Source organism: Culex pipiens, chromosome 2 (genome assembly GCF_016801865.2).
Source record: "Culex pipiens pallens isolate TS chromosome 2, TS_CPP_V2, whole genome shotgun sequence".
Classification (NCBI taxonomy): domain Eukaryota; kingdom Metazoa; phylum Arthropoda; class Insecta; order Diptera; family Culicidae; genus Culex; species Culex pipiens.
Window position 1 is genome coordinate 208,446,323 of NC_068938.1, and position 21,565 is coordinate 208,467,887.

General features: G+C 36.9%; 1 protein-coding gene across 1 annotated transcript in view; it reads right to left on the bottom strand.

Annotated features, from left to right (window-relative positions):
• The window catches only part of LOC120423726 (calpain-11-like), a 164,227-nt gene extending 153,796 nt beyond the window's left edge, over window positions 1-10,431 (bottom strand). The window contains exon 1 of the mRNA XM_039587631.2: window positions 9,242-10,431. The gene's annotated coding sequence lies outside the window, so the exon portion shown is untranslated. The remainder of the gene's footprint in view (window positions 1-9,241) is intronic.
• Window positions 10,432-21,565: the final 11,134 nt, after the last annotated feature.

Here is a 21,565-nt window from a genome sequence, read left to right on the forward strand (position 1 = left end):
TTCGTGTTCCTGAGACAATTTCACAATATAAACATGCATAAAAATGTTTATTTTGATCCATTTTAACCCTTTTAAAAATGAAAGCTTAAAAAAAATTAAGAAGCTGCTTTTTTCTGGTGTCATCTAGTATCCTTGGAAACGAGCTTGATTTTCAATAAATGTGAATCGAAGAATTTTTTCAACTTTTATTTTTAAAAGGGTTAAAATGGATCAAAATTAACATTTTTATGCATGTTTATATTGTGAAATTGTCTCAGGAACACGAATATGATAAAATTATCACCAGAAAATGGGATCTAAGGGGTCCCCCGAGCAAAAATTTACAACCAAAAACTTCACTAAAAGTAAAAGTGTCTATTTAATATGTTAAACTGCCTTACCCAAAGCGTTCTCAGTCTCAGATGGTAGTCCCAGATGTCCCCTACAAGCTGCAGGTCGAACCGAGTTGATATCTGGATGGAACACTTTTTTATTTGAGTTTGAAAATTATGCTATTTTTTCACTAAAATGCCAATAACTCCCTTTAGAAATAAACAATTGGGATGCTCTACCCTGCATTTTGTTGCATTTTTCAAGCCCTTTCAGATGCATTTTGAATTTTGAAATTAAATTGAATTTTGCTTAAGTTATAGCCTTTTTAAGATTTTTGACGTTTTTGAACCTTCAAACTTTGTGTCCCGATTTGCCCCACTTCCCGTTGACCTAGAGTGCTCATATTTTTACCAGATGCTAGTTATATATGTACAAACAACCCCTGAAAATTTCAGGCAGATTGGTGAGGTCCAATCGACGTCCCATACAAAGGGGTATGCCCTGTTCGTGGACTCGCTCTTAAAGCTTAAAAAATATAAATATTTAAAAAACAAAAATAGGGGAGTGCAACCTATTCTGATCAATTTAGCTGTTGAAAGATTTTTTCCGAGGAATTAACACAGATATGTTGCTTCGAAATTGGTACTTGTACTCGTTTTATACTTTTTGAAAGGTGAAATTTTAAGCCAAAGTGCTTTTATGCTGAACATGTGAGTTATTGAAGTAGGCATATTTCCCATACACCCATTTTTTTAAATGTTAGATCGTGTAAAATACAGCGTTTTGAAACCATGATGAGTGCTCAAGGAAAACAGGATTCTACCAATCCGCTATGGTTGCAATTTAATGAAAAAAAAATAATAAAAAAATGATCCAATTTGGCAGGAAAAATTCACAATCGATTGCTCAAGTACCGTTAACCGGGGTGTCTTTGATAGCCAGGGTGACTTTGATAGGGTAGAGATTTTTCCGCAACATAAATAGTACCGTAAAACGGGGTGACTTTGATTGGTTTGAGTTTTTTCGCAAAATGAAGAGTACAAATAAAATACGTACGGAATTGCATGGAATCATACTGACCAGAGTAGAGAAAGGTTCAAGGTACTTTTAGAAGAAGTTTTTATAAAATTTTGAATGGTTCAAAAAGTTACTTAACTATAGTTAAAAATAAATGTTGAACAAAATTATTTTAATATTCTCAAAGTGACATGATTTTTTCGATGCGAATGATTTCGAATAGAAAAACGGTATGTATTTTTGGATTCTATGGACAATCTTCAACTTGAAGAAGGTAAAATAAGTTTGTAAATTATAAACATTATGCGTTTTTGAAACATAATTCAAACAAATCTCTAAATTTATGGACATTTTTTAAATCCATAATTTTATAAATAAATTTTGGGCAAAATTCTAAACTTACTAAGCAATTTTACTTAAAATTTATTTCTATTTTTGCCTTCCTCACTGAGGTAAGGCTATAATCCTGCTCTAAAAATGAACTTTTTATTAAAAGCTCGAAGACCCACCTTCATGTATACAAATCGACTCAGAATCGAAAACTGAACAAATGTCTGTGTGTGTGTGTGTATGTGTGTGTGTGTGTATGTGTGTGTGTGTGTATGTATGTATGTGTTCAAAAATCTTGCCAAATTTTCTCAGCACTGGCTGAACCGATTTTGATCGAACTAGTTGCAATCGACTTGGTTAAGGGTCCCATACATCGCTATTGAATTGTTTGAAGTTTCGATAAGTAGTTCAAAAGTTATGTATAAAAATGTGTTTTCACATATATCCGGATCTCAATTATATGCATGTAAACGATGTCCGGATCCATCATCCAACCCATCGTTGGTTAGGTAATCAAAAGACCTTTCCAACGAGTCCACAACATTGAAGATCTGGCAACCCTGTCTCGAGTTATGACCACTTAAGTGATATTTATGTACTTTTTTGAAGCCGGATCTCACTTAAATGCATGTAAACGATGTCCGGATCCATCATCCGACCCATCATTGGTTAGGTAATCGAGAGACCTTTCCAACGAGTCCACAACGTTGAAGATCTGGCAACCCTGCCTCGAGTTATGACCACTTAAGTGATATTTATGTACTTTTTTGAAGCCGGATCTCACTTAAATGTATGTAAACGATGTCCGGATCCATCATCCGACCCATCGTTGGTTAAGTAATCAAGAGACCTTTCCAACGAGTCTACATAATTGAAGATCTGGCAACCCTGTCTCGAGTTATGACCACTTAAGTGATATTTATGTACTTTTTTGAAGCCGGATCTCACTTAAATGTATGTAAACGATGTCCGGAACCATTATCCGACACATTGTTGGTTAGGTAATCAAGAGACTTTTCCAATGAGTCCACATAATTGAAGATCTGGCAACCCTGTCTCGAGTTATGACAACTTAAGTTATATATGTTTACTTATTTTTCTGGGCCTAAAAAAATAGCTGAAATAGGTGTCCAAACCACTCATATTAGCCATTGTTGGTAAAAAGTGAGGAAGGCATCAACCACATAGGTGGATTAAGTTAGTTTTTTTTTTTCAAAAGTTAATAAGGCTGTTGCAAATATTTTTTGAAGTTTATGTCCCTCGACTCTGACCAAAGTCGAAGGGGGGGGGGGGGAGGCAAAAAAATAAAAAAAAGTATAAAAATTGAAATAACATTTTAAAGAAAAAAGTGTTTTAAAATGCATTATACACCTGTCCAGTTGTTTTGACATCATTAGTTTCCGAATGTGGCAGTGCGTGGCCGAATGGTTACGCTGTCCGTTTTGTAAGCGGATGATTCTGGGTTAGATTCCCATCTGCTGCAACCTTCCATCGGATGAGGAAGTAAAATGTCGGTCCCGGCCTTGGTTGTTAGGCCGTTAAGTCATTCCAGGTGTAGGAGTCGTCTCCATGCCATAAGTACAAACAACACATCAAACAAAGCCTACCCCGGTGGAATCGCTGGCGGCGGTTGGACTCGCAATCCGAAGGTCGTCAGGTCAAACACTGGGGTGGAAGGTTCCTTGGAGTATAAAGAGGTTTGGGTGCTCTCCCCATTCAAGCCTTCGGACTCCTAGGTTCGAGCAGAAACTTGCAATAGAGACCACAAAAGACCCGGGGTGTTTTCAGTTGACTAGACTTCTATTTTCATGAAATTTTGATTTTTTTGAAAATTGTTTTTGCACCCTGATTTTTCAGACCAATTTTGAAGGGGAAATGCGACATAAACTTTGAAAAATATTTGCAACGGCCTAAACTAAGTACATTTAATAAAAATGTTGATATTTTTTTTTGTTTAAGGCTTTATCAGCATAATGGAACATTTAACTATTATTTTAAACACTTTTGAAAAAACTAACTTAATCCACCTATGTGGTAGGTGCCTTCCTCACTTTTTTCCAACAATGGGTGATATGTGATATGATGGGTTTGAACACAAATGTCGTTTAATTTCGTTAAGTTCCGGAATAAAAAAAAACACACATATCACTCAAGGGCTCATAAGTTGCATCATAAGTGGTCAGAACTCGAGATAGGGTTGCCAGATCTTCAATGTTTAAGACTCGGCATTTCAATTACCTTACCAACGATGGGTTGGATGATGGATCCGGACATTGTTTACATCCATTTAAGAGAGATCCGGCTACAAAAAAAGTGCATAAATATCACTTAAGTGGTCAGAACTCCAGACAAGGTTGCCAGATCTTCAATATTTTAGACTCCTTGAAAAGGTCTTTCGATTACCCAACCAACGATGGGTCGGATGATGGATCCGGACATTGTTTACATACATTTAAGTGAGATCCGGCTACAAAAAATTACATAAATATCACTTAAGTGGTTATAACTCGAGACAGGGTTGCCAGATTATCAATGTTTTGGACTCGTTGGAAAGGTCTTTCAATTACCTAACTAACGATGTATAGAATGATGATGTTTGATTCAGTTTACTGCCATTTATTCAACTTCTGAAAATATGCGAAAACACATTTTTATACATAACTTTTGAACTACTTATCGAAACTTCAAACAATTCAATAGCACCGTATGGGACCCTAAACCAAGTCGAATGCGACTGGTTTGGTCAAAATCGGTTCAGCCAGTGCTGAGAAAACTGCGTGACATTATTGGTCACATACACACACACATACACACACACACATACACACACACATACACACTCACATACACACAGACATTTGTTCAGTTTTCAATTCTGAGTCGATATGTATACATCAAGGTGGGGTTTCGAGCTTTAAATAAAAAGTTCAATTTTGGAGCAGGATTATAGCCTTACCTCAGTGAGGAAGGCAAAACTGGAAAATTGGAAAATAATCACAAAACAAAACCAAAAAATTAATTTTACAATATTTCGAGATTCAATTATTCAGTCTGTTCCTCCTCTTTTTCTGTATATCTTCCTTTACTTACGAATAGTTGGGTTTCTGCTGTTATTGGAAAAATGAATAAAATTAAACCAGTTAAAGCACGCAGCTAGCAAAATCTAGACTTTGTAACATGTACCCTCCCTGTAAAGGCTTATGAATTGATCTCAGTTGAAAGGTTCTCCAAATCTCTAAATGGCAAATGTAACATCCTGGAGCAGAACGGGTAAAATCTAATAAACACTAATTGAATTGAATTGAAAATTAAATCAGGCAAACAATTTAAATGCAAAGGAAAAAAATAAATGTGCAAATTTATGTGATAGAAAGCAGAAAAAAGCAGTTAAAATTATTTACAAAATATAACAAACATGGTTTTTCCAATTTTTCATTCCAAATTGGATTTGAAAAAAAATCCTTTTTATGGATAACAATAAAGTCTAGACTCGATTATCTGAAGTTTCGATTATCCGAAATTCGATTACCCGAAGGTTTGTAATTTCAACAAAAAAGAACAGGTAAACGAAAACTATATCTTTGACCACTGTCCACCTTAAATTCAAACGATGCACTCAAAGTAAGACACTCAAACTATAAAACTTCCCCAGCAGTGGACGTCATCATCCCTTCATCAACCGCCTCGCGCGATTCACCCCGAACCTCCAAGGTGGAAGGGCAGCCCCAGTGAGAAACGATTTAATCACACCCTTTAGAGAGAGACTTACGTAACCTTTTGTGTGGGGTTGAGGCCCACAAAAGCAGGGCAAAATCAATAATGAATCCCTCTGCTCCCTCCTACTTGGTTTAACACAAAAAAAATGGTGTACTAATACAAATGATGAGGGCGCAAGGGGGATTAGGATCATTTAGGAGGTACATTGTTTAACTGTCTCGTGAAGATTGATCGCTTTGTGGATGCAATCTGAGTGGCATAATGGAGCCACGGGGTGAAGATGGTCGCTTTGTAGGTGTAATGTTATGGAAAAGAAGCTGGCGTAGAATAATGAAAGACTTCCATCAATCAAGTGACGAACTGGGCTAAATAGTGGGGGCTTAATGTTTTGTAAGTTGAGGTGAGACATCTCGGTCCTAAATAGCTCATATGAGAAAACATTCAGTTAGAAAGCTATTCCAAGACGAAATTCTTTAATCGCCATAACTTGAATTCTTGGAGTTTTAAAAGATTCTGAGTTTGAGGCAAAACAAGTCAAATCAAAAGCTCCAGTTACTTTGCATATTCTCCCAACTAGCACCTAGGTGTGAACTGCTGCTCAAACGTAAAGGTAACAACAATAATTAGCACTCAAGTCTACCAATTTCCCGAACGTAGGCAATTTCATTCACGCACAACAATTTGCACAAGACAAGAAGCCCATGCTGCCGAAGGCAGCGCTAGCCTCCAGAGATCTTGACGTGAGTGGGCGTAGCTAATCGTCACCGTTTAGGCTTCTTGTCGGTCGGTCGCGACCTCCTCCGGATGTGAGCAGACCTCTGAAGTTTGCGAAGGTACTGCAACGATGACGATCCACGGCTAAGAGCGTACATAATCTACGCCAGAGGGCCCTGCCTCGGGTCCAGGCCAAGTGATTAATTGACTTTGATTGATTTATTACGAGAAGCACCCGAGCAACCTGTCCTGGGAGTGGAATTCGGTCGTTTGGTTGAAGATCACCGTTGCGCGCCAAAACAATGTTGTTCTGCTGGAGAGGGTCCGATCTTGTTAGTGTTCGGGGTAGACAGTTTTTTTTCTGCTGCTGCTGACGTTTCGAGGCGTTTGATCGAGTGCCATTGAGAACACGTCTTTTTACGGCTCTTTGGGCTACCCGTTGAAATTCTTCAAATTAATCACGCTGGAGTGAACTGCTGACTTGCTGGTTGGTGGCAGAGCGCTCGATGGACCGCGAAATTCTGCGGGGCTAGAACAATCCAAGTGTTTGTTTTGATTGCTGATTAAGAAGCATTTTGGGAATGTTTGCTTTGGCGTTGAATTTTGGACCGATTTTAGATTCCGGGTACTCGAGCGGAGTTTTTCGGGGGCGCCGTAGTTTAGCCTACACTCCCGAGGTCATCAGCATTCCGACCTCGGGATCGTGGGATTTGAGTGATTTTTTTTATCGGTATAGGGTCTTTAAATGTCCCTGAATTTAAATAAGAAGTAAGAATGCTCTGCTCCGTTGGCCAAAATATGTAAACTGACATATTCCAACTTAGCAGGGAAATTTTTCAAGTGTACCTAAAATTTTTGAAAATGATTTATAACACATTTTTTGTCTTTTTCTAGTTTACTCAACTTTAAAGCAATAAATTTTTTATGATATTTTTATTGATGAAGAAAAACAAAACTAGATCGTTCTATTTTCCGTCCCGGAAAAAAATCCCAGGATTTCCCGTAAAAATATATTCTCGATTTTTGAATTTTCGAAATTCAAACGGAAGTGTAGACTTTCTTATCTTTTCGGCACAAATGCTTTGAAAATGCATTATAACAAAAAATTAAAGGAAAGTAGAACTTAATTAGATTTAATTCAATACAATTTACTGTTCTTATTGAACTAATATGCTCTTATTTAAATTTTGAGAAGGGGACCATCCATAAACCACGTGGATACCTAGGGGGGGAGGGAGGGTAAGTCGATTGTCCACGCTCCATACAAAAAAGATTTTTTTTATATGGACAATTGTCCACGAAGAGAGGGGGGTCGGAGATTTCCAAAAAAAGTGTCCACGTGGTTTATGGATGGTCCCAAGTCTGATTTTTAAACACATTTAATGCGTCATAATTTTTTTTTTTTCATAAGCTGAAATCAGTAACATTTAGTAATTAGTCATAAAAAACATAGTAATTAGTCATAAAAAAACAAAATTTCTGCATTTGTTTGAATTATTTTATTGTTTGTTTCCAATTCCACTTAATGTGTCAATGTTCTTAATCATGATTACTCAAACAGGTAACAGAGGCAAGTTTAGAAGCAATTCAATGACTGTGGAACATCGATTCATTATACTTATTGTCCCAACAATATGATAAAAAAATTATTTCTCATAAAAATGGTCATTTTCATATTTAGTGAAGTAATCAAAGGAAAAATAAAATTATAGAAAATATATTTTTTTAATTTGACGATTTTAATCATCAATCATCATTTCTAAATCACTCCTTCTACTTATTTTGGTTACTTAAGATGCGATCCTATACAATTTTGTTGCAAAATATTTATCAGAAACATTACCACTAACAATTATCAATAAATTTAGAATTTCACGGGAATTACTGAGATTTCCCGGGAAATTGGTAAAAAAAATCCCATTTCCCGGGATTTTTTTTAACCCGGAATATTGGACGCTCTAAACTGAACAATAAGGCCATTGCAAATTTTATTTCAATTATTGTCCCATTTCAAAAATCCTCAAAAATGAGGGGACAGAAAAATATGCTGAAAGTTTTATGTTTCTTTGAAAAAGCAAAAATAATTGCAAACTTTTATAAATCACTTTTTTGTGTTTATTTTCAAATAGGGCACTATTGGACTTATTGCTAATTTTGATTTACGGGACTGCAGATAGGAAAAAGATATGAAACTTAAAGATTTTTTTCTTAAATTCATTGATATTTTGCAATGTTTGAAAGTAGCTTAACTGTAACAATGTTTAAAGCATTTTGTGATACTTTTAGCTGTACAGTTTTGAAAAATTGGCTTGAAATTTTTATTTTAGTTCTTTTTTTATGTTTTGGAGCCAATTCAAAATTAAAAAAAGCTTACCTAAGTATTCTAAATAGCTACAATCCTTTCTACAAGTTTTTTTTTTCAATATAACGTATTTTTTAGCAATAAGTATCTTTATTGCCACTGATTTTTAGGAGAAATTTTGAAGGGGGGGACAAATTTCTTGCATTGTCCTTATAACTAATTTGTAAGAATCCATTTATCGTTGTTGACATAAAAACTTTGATTGAATGTTTAGTGAAATGATTTTAATGCATAATCCTGCTTAAATAATATAAACTTCTTGTATTCAAAACATTAGGAGTGAAATATTTAGAAGAAAAATAATTGTAAGGCTTGAACAAACATATTTCTATTATTTCAAAAAAACTAAAATATTTGCTTTACTTGTTTCGTTTTGTATAAATAAGAACATCGGACAGTAGGTCAAATCGACGCCAAAAAAATATGTTTTGCAAAACAAAAAAGGTGTTCAAAAAATATCGTATCCAACAAAACAACAAAGAAAAAACACTTATTAGTTTTTCACCATGCGATTAGCTTTTTACTTACAAATTTTTTTATTCAACGTTAAATCTCATATAAATCCTTAAAGAAATTATTCTTCTTAGAACATAAAAGATAACCATTGTTTTACTTAAAAATATTCCTTTCAAACCCTGAGGCAATATTAAGATTTACACACACACGCTGCCCCATAACTAACCTCCGACCAACTCCTCTCAAAACTTCTCCCACCCATAGGTATCGTTCCCACATAGAGCAAACCTCCCGGAGAAAACCAACAGGCTAATTTACAATTGTAACACTCACATGATTAACGATGCCTCACACGATCTCCAGCTCCGACAAAATCTCCACTGCTCCAACTGCTCCGGTTCTGGAAGCTAAACGGCCCCAGTCGGTGGCGGCGGCCACTTCCCGATAACCATCAACCAACGAGAGGGCACCCTCGAAAGGTCCCACGTTCCCGGTGAAGGTCGTTAAATCGGTTAGATTATCGTCCCTCTACGCCGTCCCTGCAGAACTAATTCCTCTTCAGCTGCATCGGCAGCGCCATCAAATCTTTAAGACCTGCCTCTCCAGATGGTTGGTTTGATACGCGGTCAACACTGTATCGTTCCGGGGCCTCGTTTCTCTTGGAGAGTTCGTTGTAGGTAATGGGTTAGAGGGATACCCTTTAGTGTTTGCGCCGTATACGTGATTCCACGAAGGTAATCTTCACCGGCAATTACACTATCAGAATGGAAACTAACTGTCACTCTGGGGGAGGTAATTTCCAGCACGATTAGTGAAATTAATATTTTAAACACATAAAAACCATTACACGGTTAAGCCCAGCTTCGAACAGTTTTAATATTCCAAACAAGTTATTTATTGTCCGGCGCGATCGTAGACTCAATTCTTCTCGTTGGACATTCCCTGCCTCAACGCTCTTCACTAATCCAGCACTCACTTCTAGCTGCGCGCTTAAGCAGAACTTAGTTTCAACGGTTCCACCGACGACGTTCGCAAGCAGCTGCTGCTGCAGTCAGTCAGTCTCAGTTTGTCAGCATATATTTATTTAATTCGCTTGTACTTGTCCCGTTTTATCGGTAAGTCCGTGTGTTGTTGCCCATGGAGTTCTTAACGAACCACATTGGGATAATTCTCCAGCGTTACATTAATCGACCACAGAAACCATCCGGACCTCATCGAGTTCGCTCGCTTATCGCCCGTTGAACATAATTAATTCAATTTATTTTATACTTAAATATCGTTTAAGCACTGAAACCACCCCCAACCAACACTTCTTCCTTGCTAATATCCACAAAGTTCTTCCCTTCAAAGCATCCACCAGAGCCTAATTAAGAAAATCACACCACGAAGCACAAATCCGCTTTCTTCAGGTTCTTCCGCCAACAAGTCTGAACCTCACCAAACCACCAGCTGATCCCCAAAGCCGGCACGTGGATGAAAAACTCGCGCACGATCCCTCTTCGACCAGACGTGTGTTCACTCGTCAAACGCTGCCGCAAGACTGACTCGAAGAAACTCGGCGCAAAACTTTCATCCAGCAGCGTTGAGTCTCTCTCACCTGTGTTGTTGAGTGAACTAAAAACACCGGAGGAACTCAGCAGATTCATTCCAAGGGGGGCGCGCGTGGGTTCATTCATTCATAACATTTGTGAATGAACGAACGTGGTGTGTTGTGGTTCGGGTACGTTACGATACGCGGAACGGATGGCTCTCGCCGCTGAAGGTCAGCGCTGATCAGCTGGAGGATTGCGATCGTTACGATGGGATAACCCTGCGTGACTTCGTGGGCTCGAGCTCCATGACCAAATGGCCGTTTAATGGTGATTGATATGTCGAATATTGGTACTTTTTGCCAGTGATCGGTAATTACGTGAAGGTTTTGTTTGATTGTATAAAACAAAAAAAGTTTGCTTGACTGGAAAAGCTTGATTCAAGGACACAATAAAACCAGTTATTTTATTTTTTGATGATTACAAAAAAATCACATGTAGATAATCTAACTTAATTTTGAATAATCTCATATTTTTTGCTTTATATATAATTCAGTTCAGTTCAATTCAGACTCGATGGAACTGTAGAAGTTTCTAAAATTAAGGTATGAAATATAACAAAAGTTTATAACAAAAATTGCGAAAATAATTATTGATATTTCGAGCTAAATTAAAGGAGAAGGAGGAGGAGGGAGGGGAAGATCGACATATACAATGAAAATATCTGCAACAGTCTAAAACATTTAAAAATCAACTTTTTCCCAGTTTTTCTTAAATCATCTAAAAACGTATAAAAAATGGGAATTCGAAAAAACTCATTTTTATAATTCAATTTAGAGTGTACAAAGTCGAGTTGAAAATAACAGGAATGTTTTTTAAAGAGCGAATTTTTTTTTATGTAGTCCTAAATAATTCAAAGCAATATTTACAACTTAGTCGTCTTAGTATATATACCTAAAATGTGACCAAAAATCGCCTGCGCCTTTTCGAGATATTTATGTTTAAAAAATGCTTCTTTTTTACCTTAAAATGGCTGTAACTTTTGATCCAAATTGACTTGTCAAAAATTAAAATTGTTTAATTTTTGTCTTTTGATCCAAATTGACTTGTCAAAAAATAAAAATGGTTTTTTAGAGCTCTAAAAGTGCCAAAACATTAGTTTTCTCTAAAACATAACACTGAACTGCCACGTTTAACAAACTGATTTTTGAAGGTTTGCTCAGATGCTTTCTCTGAATATGGTCGTACAAACTCGTCGTCTTGGACAAAGTTGCCAAGCCCAAAAATTTTCTAGAAGACAAAAAAATCCCAAAAATACTCCTGATAAGTTAGATTTTCAAAACCACCCTAATCGTGAATCACCCGTATTTTGAACCAACCCAAAAGCTGCCCCTTTCCATTTTGCAACAACTCTTCTGAAGACACTAGTACGTCCATCCCGGGAATTTCCGGGCCAAAAATCCCGGGATTTTTCATTTTTTGCCCCGGGAATTTCCGAAATTGAAAACAAATCAAATTTTGGTCTAGAAATTTAGATTTTGTTGCGGAAATAGATCAACAGTTGAATAATTAGTTTTCGATAAGAATTTTAAAGCATTAAAATTTGTATTCGGCATATAGCAGCATTAATTTGGCTTATTAGGGAATATTGTTAATATTTTCGAACAGAACAAAACCATAAATACACCGATTTCCAAATTTATTTCTCTAAAATCTCCTTTACCTATTCAGGCGGCAGTCCCGATTATTCCCAGTTGGCGGTAGAGACTTGAAGATAATTTTTAAAATATGTTTTTAAATACAAAACATAAAATTCTAAACTTAATTAAAGAGTTACATTGTCTGGTATAATTTTATTTGTTGTTGTATTAGACAATTTCAAAGAAATTGTATAAGCTTTTGTAGTCATATTATTTAATAAATAAATGAAAGAAATATATTAAAAATTGTGGTTCATTTAAATTGCAAAGCACATGAAAGAACACATTTTTTAATGTGTTTTAAACTATCTAAATACTGCTGTCCTTGTTCAGATTGAAGTGTAGCCTATCAAAAATTAACAGCTTTGAGCTAATTCTATGATTTAAGCTAGAAAAACGTAATAAATATAATGAAAATATAGATTTTATGACTGCTTCAAAAATTTACCGAGATCCCGAGAATTCCTGGGATTCAAAAAATATTTTTCGCGTTTCCCGGGAAATTTGGACGCCCTAGTGTCTTCAGCTCTAAAACGTCACAATTTTTCGTAAAATCCACATTGTAAGTCGTTTATTTTTGTTTTTTTTTTCGCGATGAAATAGGGCACTTTTTGAAAAAAAATATTTCGGGTCCACAGATCAGAAAACATAGCAAAGCAATCCACTTTAACGACCCCCGGGTCTTTTGTGGGCTCTGTTGCAAGTTTCTGCTCATTTCTAGGCGTCCGAAGGTTTTGTGTGGTGAGTCACAAAGAACCTCTTTTACGCAAATGGACCGACGTTTTACTTCCCCATCCGATAAAAGGCGTGGTCAGGCAAATCTCGCCACGAAAAATGCCACCGGGTCCGTCTGGGATTGAACTCAGGCCTTACTGGGGTGAAAGGCTACCACGCTAGCCACTACACCACCGGACCCGGAAAACATAAAACTTTAAAAAACATATTTTCTTAAATTCATTAATAATTTGTATTTTTTTTTTTACTTTTTGCCTTGAAAACTTGAAAACTGGGCTTCAAAATTGAAATTTAATCAAAAGTGACAGGTGCAAAACTCGACCTTTAACGAAGGACCAGCTTACTGGACTAGACAAAAATCAAGTTATTCTTTAATCCAAATTTTATTTATCAATCACGTTTCGTTGTTCGGTGTGGATCAAAGTGTAAACGACTCTGAATAATCTCGAGCGAGCTTAGAAAGCTTTCCAAGAGGAGGCCACTTTGCACTGTTGGCACCTTTCAACGGGAAAAGCTTGCTGCCTTCCTGAAAAGCTCGCTGCCTTTCTGAAATGTTTCATGATCCCATGGTTATGCTCATGAAAGCTTTCGCAGCCTTTGAAACTGGTAAACAGTGAGTGTGAGCGTGTGTTTATTTTGTGTGTGTGTGTGTGTGTGTGTGTGTGTGTGTGTTTTTTGTTTCCTAAATTTCTAAGATAAGTTGTTTTCAGAAAAGATAATTTAAACATAGTTTTAAATATTATAAACTAGTTGTGCACATGGACTTGTATTAAAATGTCTCCACTCCCACTTCCACTACAAAAGGGGTGTCCAAAGTTTTTGAATGGCAAGTCAATTTAAAGCTTGTATGAATTAGCGGGCCAATTGTGAAAAAATATTAAAAAAAAAAAATAAACTACGCTATTTTTATCTATAAAACAAAACAATATTGCATCACCGGATTTTTTTTTTAAGATTTCAAGTATTTGTTGGCTATTTTCGTCATTCCATGAATAAATAAATTCAATGAAGAATATTAAATTTTTTATAAATGAAATAGTTTGAAAGGGGTGGAGTTGAATTATTTTCGATCAAGAGTAAATTATGATAATTCTCCATTTTTAACTCACAATAATTTTGATTTTTCCCTTAGATTTTTGAACATCGTCTTTGTGACGTACATAAAATAAAATCATAAATAACCAAAATTAAACAAAACTATAATTCTTGATTATAATTTAACTACTTTAGTTGTGGGTCAAAGAGCCATTTTACATTAACCTTCAAAATGGGTCTGCGGGCCATGCAGGGGGACTACACTACGCAAATTCATTCCTGGAAACACAGCCATAAAGCCAAAATCTATTTTCAAATCTTTCCCAGAATCTTCCTTCAATTTCCCGCGCCAAAGTGCCGACGCGTGAGTGTATTTTCGCGCCAAACAAAATTACCCTCACAACATCTTGCAAGAAGGTCAGCATCTTCATCCTGCCTCCGCACTGGCAGTTTAACGACAACCCAGCTGGTGCTGCTCGCAATAAACAGCGTGCTGTCCACTGGGATTTCACCGTCATAATTCCCTAAATTCGTCCTTGATCATCAGAAAAATTTCATATGGCCCAAATGTCACGCAGCGCGCACAAAGCTTGACAGCTTTGTCAGCTTTAGGAACAAGAAGGGAAAAAGGGGGTGAAAAGAATTTTCATTCAGTTTGGAAGCTGGGGCCATGGGTTGAGGGGGGTGAATATTACAATACACTCACATGGTTATGGAGACCTCAATTTAGAGTCGGCAATTTCTTTGGATCGCTCTATACTTCATCAGCATTTTCATCGTTTTATTACGTTTCCTGTGGTGTCAACTACTTTTTCGTCGGCATTAGACCAAGACTCGTCTTTAGAAAAGTGTCTTTTAGACCAGTAAAGAGCACGTTTTTTTGAATTTAAATGCAATTTTGTTTATTTTGATCTTTTTAAATTTTAAAACGTGTCAATTCACTGGACCATAATCTTTAAAAGCGTAATTTCCGCTATGGGACAACTTCGTTCTACTACGGAAAAGAGCGGTTCGCTCAACGGACCAGCAATTGGGTACGATAGAGAGCCGATTTGCCTCGACCGCCCCGCCATTCTAGTCATTGTGTCATACATTTCGATTTCCGACCAAATTTTACCATCAATCATGTTGCTCGCTGCGGAACAAGTCGTCTGGGAGTACGTGTGGCAGCCACGGTCATGGCCGCTTTCTGGCCGCCTGTTGTGGCTGAGAAGTTTTCCACCCGAGGGCCCATTTTCAGGGACCTGCCCCTCGGGACCTTTTTTTCGCTTCTCCGAGGCAGAGAATGTAGGCCACATCAGTATTACCATCCCCACCCCACAACTACGTGTCATGTTCCGTCTAATACTGCCCAGAATCAAGTCATAGCAAATCGGTTTTCACACACATGTTCCGGTCACAGCCGCCAGAACCGCAAAATGAGGCAACCCAACGAGCGGCACCGAGGTCGAGGGACTATAACGAGAAGCCGCAAAGATGAGTTGCAGAACTGTCATGACTGCTCTTGCCGACGACGACCAACAACATGCTTGTTGAGAATTTTCTGCCTTTTATCACACTCTCGTGGCTTCGGACAGAATCGCCCCCTGCCTCCTGCTCAACATCATCGGGTTGGATCATCGGGGAAAAAAACCCACTTGGTTTCATAAGTGGACCACAGACTACACAGATAAAAAAATCATGGTAATATTACATCTGGGAAGGGGTACATCTTTTATGTCAGAAAAAAGGTGTAATTTTACCTCTGGAAATGTGTTATTTTACCACTTTTCTGGTGTAATGTCACTTTTTCAGTCTAAATTGAGGTAAAATTACATCATAAAAGAGGTAATATTCAACCTTCCAAAATTACAGCTTCCAAATTTACATTATTTTTTTCTGTGTACGTTCCAGTTTTTCTTCCTGTGGTTGAAGCCTCAAAGTCGAGAAGCTTTCTGGGTTTGGTGAAATTTAACCGGCCCAATGTTTATGTTTATGGTTTTATGAATGGGAAAAATGTGATGAAAACTGTTGTAAGTGATGCGACCGACCTTCTTAGAAAGGTATTTTATAGGAAAGCGTCTGTTGACCACTGCACAGTGGTCCGAAACCGAAATCTAGCGTGACAAAATTGATAGCGGCCACACGTTAAGATTTAGAGCTTTGGTGTCTTCGAGACAAATGATCAGGGTCAATAGGTGCATCTTTTGGTATGGTGGGCATTAGGGTGGTCCAAATTTTAGGGTGGTTCAGAATTTTTATTTTGGCGGGATGACGAGATAGCGCTTTGGTGTCTTCAGAAAAGTTGTAGAGAACACCATTCTGAGCAACTTTGTTGAAGAGCACAAAGCTCTATCTTCAAACGGGAAGTTTCTAGAGCCATTTTTGTAATTTAGGTTGAAGTGTTTATGAAAAAATGAGTTTTTTGAATTTATCAACTCAGGCTTGTGTCGTAGCGAGTTGGTGTCTTCTAGACATTTGTAGAGCTTATCAAAACACACATTTATCTTCCAAGAGAGTAAAAATCGGATCTTTAAAACGAAAGTTATAGCCAAAATACGACGAAAAAGACGCCATTTTGAAATGTAAATAACTCGAAAAGGTGGTGGAGTTTGACCTCGCTCTTAGAAGCATCTGAAAGTACACATTTTAGAGTACATTTGCTGAAAATATCTCGGGGGTCTTTTTTGTTTAACTCATTTAATCTCAATTTGAAAATGAGCATTTTTCAATCGTTTTTTGCCCATAACTTTTGATAGAATTGACCAAAATTCATTTTTCAAGAATAAAAATGTTCATTTTGACAAGCTCTACAATTGTCTAGAAGGGCTCAAAAATGTACAAAATGATCTAGTGGTTGTAAAAGAAGAAACAAGTTTTGGCTGAAATATTTCAGGAATCAACAAAATAATTAAATTTATTCCTGAAATATTTCAGCCAAAACTTGTTTCTTCTTTTACAACCACTAGATCATTTTGTACATTTTTGAGCCCTTCTAGACAATTGTAGAGCTTGTCAAAATGAACATTTTTATTCTTGAAAAATGAATTTTGGTCAATTCTATCAAAAGTTATGGGCAAAAAACGATTAAAAAATGCTCATTTTCAAATTGAGATTAAATGAGTTAAACAAAAAAGACCCCCGAGATATTTTCAGCAAATGTACTCTAAAATGTGTACTTTCAGATGCTTCTAAGAGCGAGGTCAAACTCCACCACCTTTTCGAGTTATTCACATTTCAAAATGGCGTCTTTTTCGTCGTATTTTGGCTATAACTTTCGTTTTAAAAGTCCGATTTTCGCTCTCTTGGAAGATAAATGTGTGTTTTGATAAGCTCTACAAATGTCTAGAAGACACCAACTCGCTACGACACAAGCCTGAGTTGATAAATTCAAAAAACTCATTTTTTCATAAACACTTCAACCTAAATTACAAAAATGGCACTAGAAACTTCCCATTTGAAGATAGAGCTTTGTGCTCTTCAGCAAAGTTGCTCAGAATGGTGTTCTCTACAACTTTTCTGAAGACACCAAAGCGCTATCTCGTCATCCCGCCAAAATAAAAATTCTGAACCACCCTAAAATTTGGACCACTCTAATGCCCATCATACCAAAAGATGCCCCTATTGACCCTGATCATTTGTCTCGAAGACACCAAAGCTCTAAATCTTAACGTGTGGCCGCTATCAATTTTGTCACGCTAGATTTCGGTTTCGGACCACTGTGCACTGGTATTTCCCAATGCATCCTTTCAGCTTACAAGCCTGAAACTTGTTCGAATCAACAGAGCATACTTTCTAGAAAGAGTTTAAAAATAAGGCCTCTTGTGCCCGTTACAGCATGCTTTTCCATCGCTTTTCGTCTGAAGCAACAAAAAATGTCTGAAAATGGTCGATGCATGCATCGAAAATTGATTGTCGGAAATATAATCCTGGTAAAGAAATCGATACTGTTGTAAATCATGTTTTCTTTCCAATGTACGAAAGAGTCTGAAAATCAACATTATTGTTAAGCTTAAGTATTCTTTTTAAAAGGATTAGCTATTAAAGCGAGCATCTACTAATTGTTTGATTGCTTCCATCCACTAATTAAAGCATGACAGTTGATAAATCGCGAGACTACAATCGCTCGTGATTGATTAGAATGAATACAGTGCCTGATTGATAGTTCTAGGTAGTAAACAAGCGTTTCCACCACCTCCGGGTTGCTATTGCAATTAGAGCAGCATAGAGCTTAAAAGGCAATCTAAACTTGTTTACCAAAACTGAAACGTGTTTGAATTGACAACATTTGGTTTGGGTTTAGGGAAAATTGAACAAGCCGGTTATCTGGAGGATCATTAAAAAATGTGAATAATTTTCTGAAAAGTCCAAACCTTAACCTACAACTTTGCCAAAGACACCAAATCGCTCAAAAATCCTTTCTCTCGTTGAGGTCACGTCACGTAGAAGGTTACGTTGGTGATCAGAGTAATAATTATCTGAAGTACTTGAACGAATAGGCTCCTAATTGGCAACACTTTGTACCATATCCTGTAGGCAGCACCCAATGCTCTTGTAGTCTTGAAATTTTCTTACAACAGGCAATATTTTAACTGTCTGCGAAACAATTATGTTTTAGCACGGCACTAATGAACTGCTAAAAAAAGCTCAACTTGCAAAACAAAGCACTTCTCTCACGATGCAGAAGACCTTTGTAAACGATTTTTAACCCGCATAATTAATAATGCTTCCAACCAACTTAATAAAAACACTGCAGCTGACCTTCACCAGTTTTTGCACCCACTTGCCGTAAGCATATTCAACAAAAGCTTTGCTCTGAACACATCGACAACACCCGACACATAAGCCCGGAAAAAATGGACATAATCCTCTTACGCAACTTTGTTGCCATTTTTCAGAAACTTGGACATGCCACGAAGAACAAATTCGCTGCTGTTGTTGATTTTTTTTCCCCTTAGCCAGTTTATCAGCCCATTCTTGATAATTAATTGACGTGCGACTAATTGTTGCAACAAATTGGTCCATTAACTGCATGCTGCTCCCTCCCGAAGGGAGTGAGGTGGGAGGCAATTTTTCCCCAAAACCCCAAAACATACCACTCGATTAATGCACGCATGAACAACATGAACGCGTTGGCCTTTTTCGCGATAAATTTTATAGCCGGCTGCCACCGGGGGCATTTTCTCACACAGCGCTGAATAATGGGCTTAACGGTTATCGGTAACAGATTTCGGGGGCGCATATTTACGATGAAAATTAATATCGAAACATAAGTGACCCTTTCGGCAATGAATCACGGCGGGATGATATTGAACATTTTTAATGTTGCGACGGGTGGACAGCGAACAGCGATAGCGATAAAAAGATACATAATTTATAGAATTATGATGACACTTTTTTAACATCTTTTGCCTACTCGATACAATAAACATACAAAGCTTAACGGCTTCAAACAATTAAAATTGTTTTGTAGAATGTTAGGAAAATCAGCAGTTTCAAATATTTATTCATTATTTCGTTACCAATTTTTCCATACATTCTCTATATCAAATGAAAATACTGATGAAATTTAGTTTTGTCTGAATTAAAAACAAAACAATAAACCAAAACAAAGGGCACTTCTCCATAACAACTCAACGTGATCGTGCTATCATATCGCACGTCGTTTTTTGACGTTTCGAGAAAAACGCGATTTAATGTTTGACTTGAATATAGAGCAGTTCTCCCAGATTTCGGTCATTCGATTTTTTTTTTGTATTGTTTAATCCGACTGAATTTTTTTTTTTCATAAAAAAATATTTTTTTTTTCGTAATTGAAAGACGCAACTTTTGGTACCCTAACATGTATAGGTCTTCGCTGAAATTTTCAAGTTTTCGCAGTTTTAGTGAAAAAAGTTGATTTTTACCCGTTTTCGTCATTTTTCAGTTCTTGCGCGCGGAAAACCCAGTTTTTATGTTCAAAAAATTATATCTCCGAAACGTGTTAATGGATATTCGCAATTTTTTGATATCTTATGTAAAATATTATAAGGAATCAGGGAAAAATATTTTCCGACATAGGCTCTTTGGTCCCGAGACCTTGAAATCGGCAAATGAAATTTTCATATGACCTTTTCAAATATTCAGCTAGTTTTTTTGGACCTCAACATATTTTTCCTTAAAAACCCAACTTATAACCTTTCTTTCGAATTGTGGCGCTCCAAAATTGGTTCAGCCGTTCCTGAGATATGATTTTTTAAAAATGTGGTTTTTGCGAAAATCGACGAAAAACGCATTTTTTTGGATGACCCTATTTCGGATAGGACCACCCCAATCGCCAAACAAAAAAATACGGGTCTAATTATTTGGGCCAAAGAACCCCCACTCCAAATTTGAGCCAAATCGGAGCAGTTTTGATTTGGAGACTTCCTGTTTGCCGTGGAATGGCTGTATAGTGATATCATGAAAATTTATTATTTATCATCGAAGTAATATTTTTGCTCGTAAAACGGTCAAATTTTTAATAAATTTTTTTTTTAATTTAAAAATGAAAGAAACGTTTCAAATACATTCTAATCTGATGTGTTTAAGTGATAACAGTTCTATTGTAAGCAAATTAACATGCTGTTTCATGCATTGTTCCTAGTTGAGTAGACCGTATGGAATATCAAAAATTTTAAAATCAATTTTTTACAATAAAAAAAGGTTTTTTTTTTAAACTTGTTCTATCAAAGTCTCTGTCAAGACCAGGAATAAGATGATTCTAAAAAAATCCGACAGATTTTTTAACGTTTTTAATGGGTTATAACGAGCATTTCTTTAGCTTGTTACACTTGCCCCACTTTCCCCTATGCTCATGTTTTAAACGATAAATGATGCGAACGATGATGTGACGATGAAATTGCCATGTTATCGCTCAAAATAAAAACAAAACACATTTCCTGTGATTTGAGTCTCTTTGCAACAATATTTTTACTATTTCCGTCGGGTCATGAAGTAACTTGGTATTGCTTTTCTGAGAATTTGCAGTTGTATAGGATGTTTCTATCAGTTCTTTAGAAGACATATTCTAGTGAAATTCTATGAAACTATCCTTCCGGGTTTATCATGTCCAAGAATCTTTGATTTAGAAGTGAAAAGCTCTAGTTATGATGTATTATTCATGTGGCAACATTTCTCAATCGAGATTCCCAAGAAACAGAGGGAACGCATACTATGTTTACTCCTGGTATTTGTTCGGCAGATTCAATCAGCCTAGAAATTTGCCCAGAGCCTCCTTGCCCCATTTACCCTGCGAGCAGAAGAAACAATCCCCTGGAACTTCATTATATCATGATTTAAATGATATGTGGCACATTCATCCAGAGCAGATCCCCTCGATATATCACGCTGCCGTTGCAACCTAATCTGTGAGTGATAAATTCTACTCCGCAAGGAGTCCTCATATCTGTCCGAGCAAACAAGGTCAGTCCCCGAGGGGGGGAGGAGGATAGGACAATGTACCGAGGTCGAGGGGTCGAGGAAGGATGGTCGAGGTCCTTGGACCAACCAGCAGCAGCCTCGGCCATCATTTGTTATAAGCCAGTTACCCACCACCATCACCGCAGGCACTCTAGACATACATTACTCCTCATAATGACTTCCGAAATTGTGCTTTTATTGTGCGGCAATCGCTCTTTTTTTTGGTCCAATATCGCGCT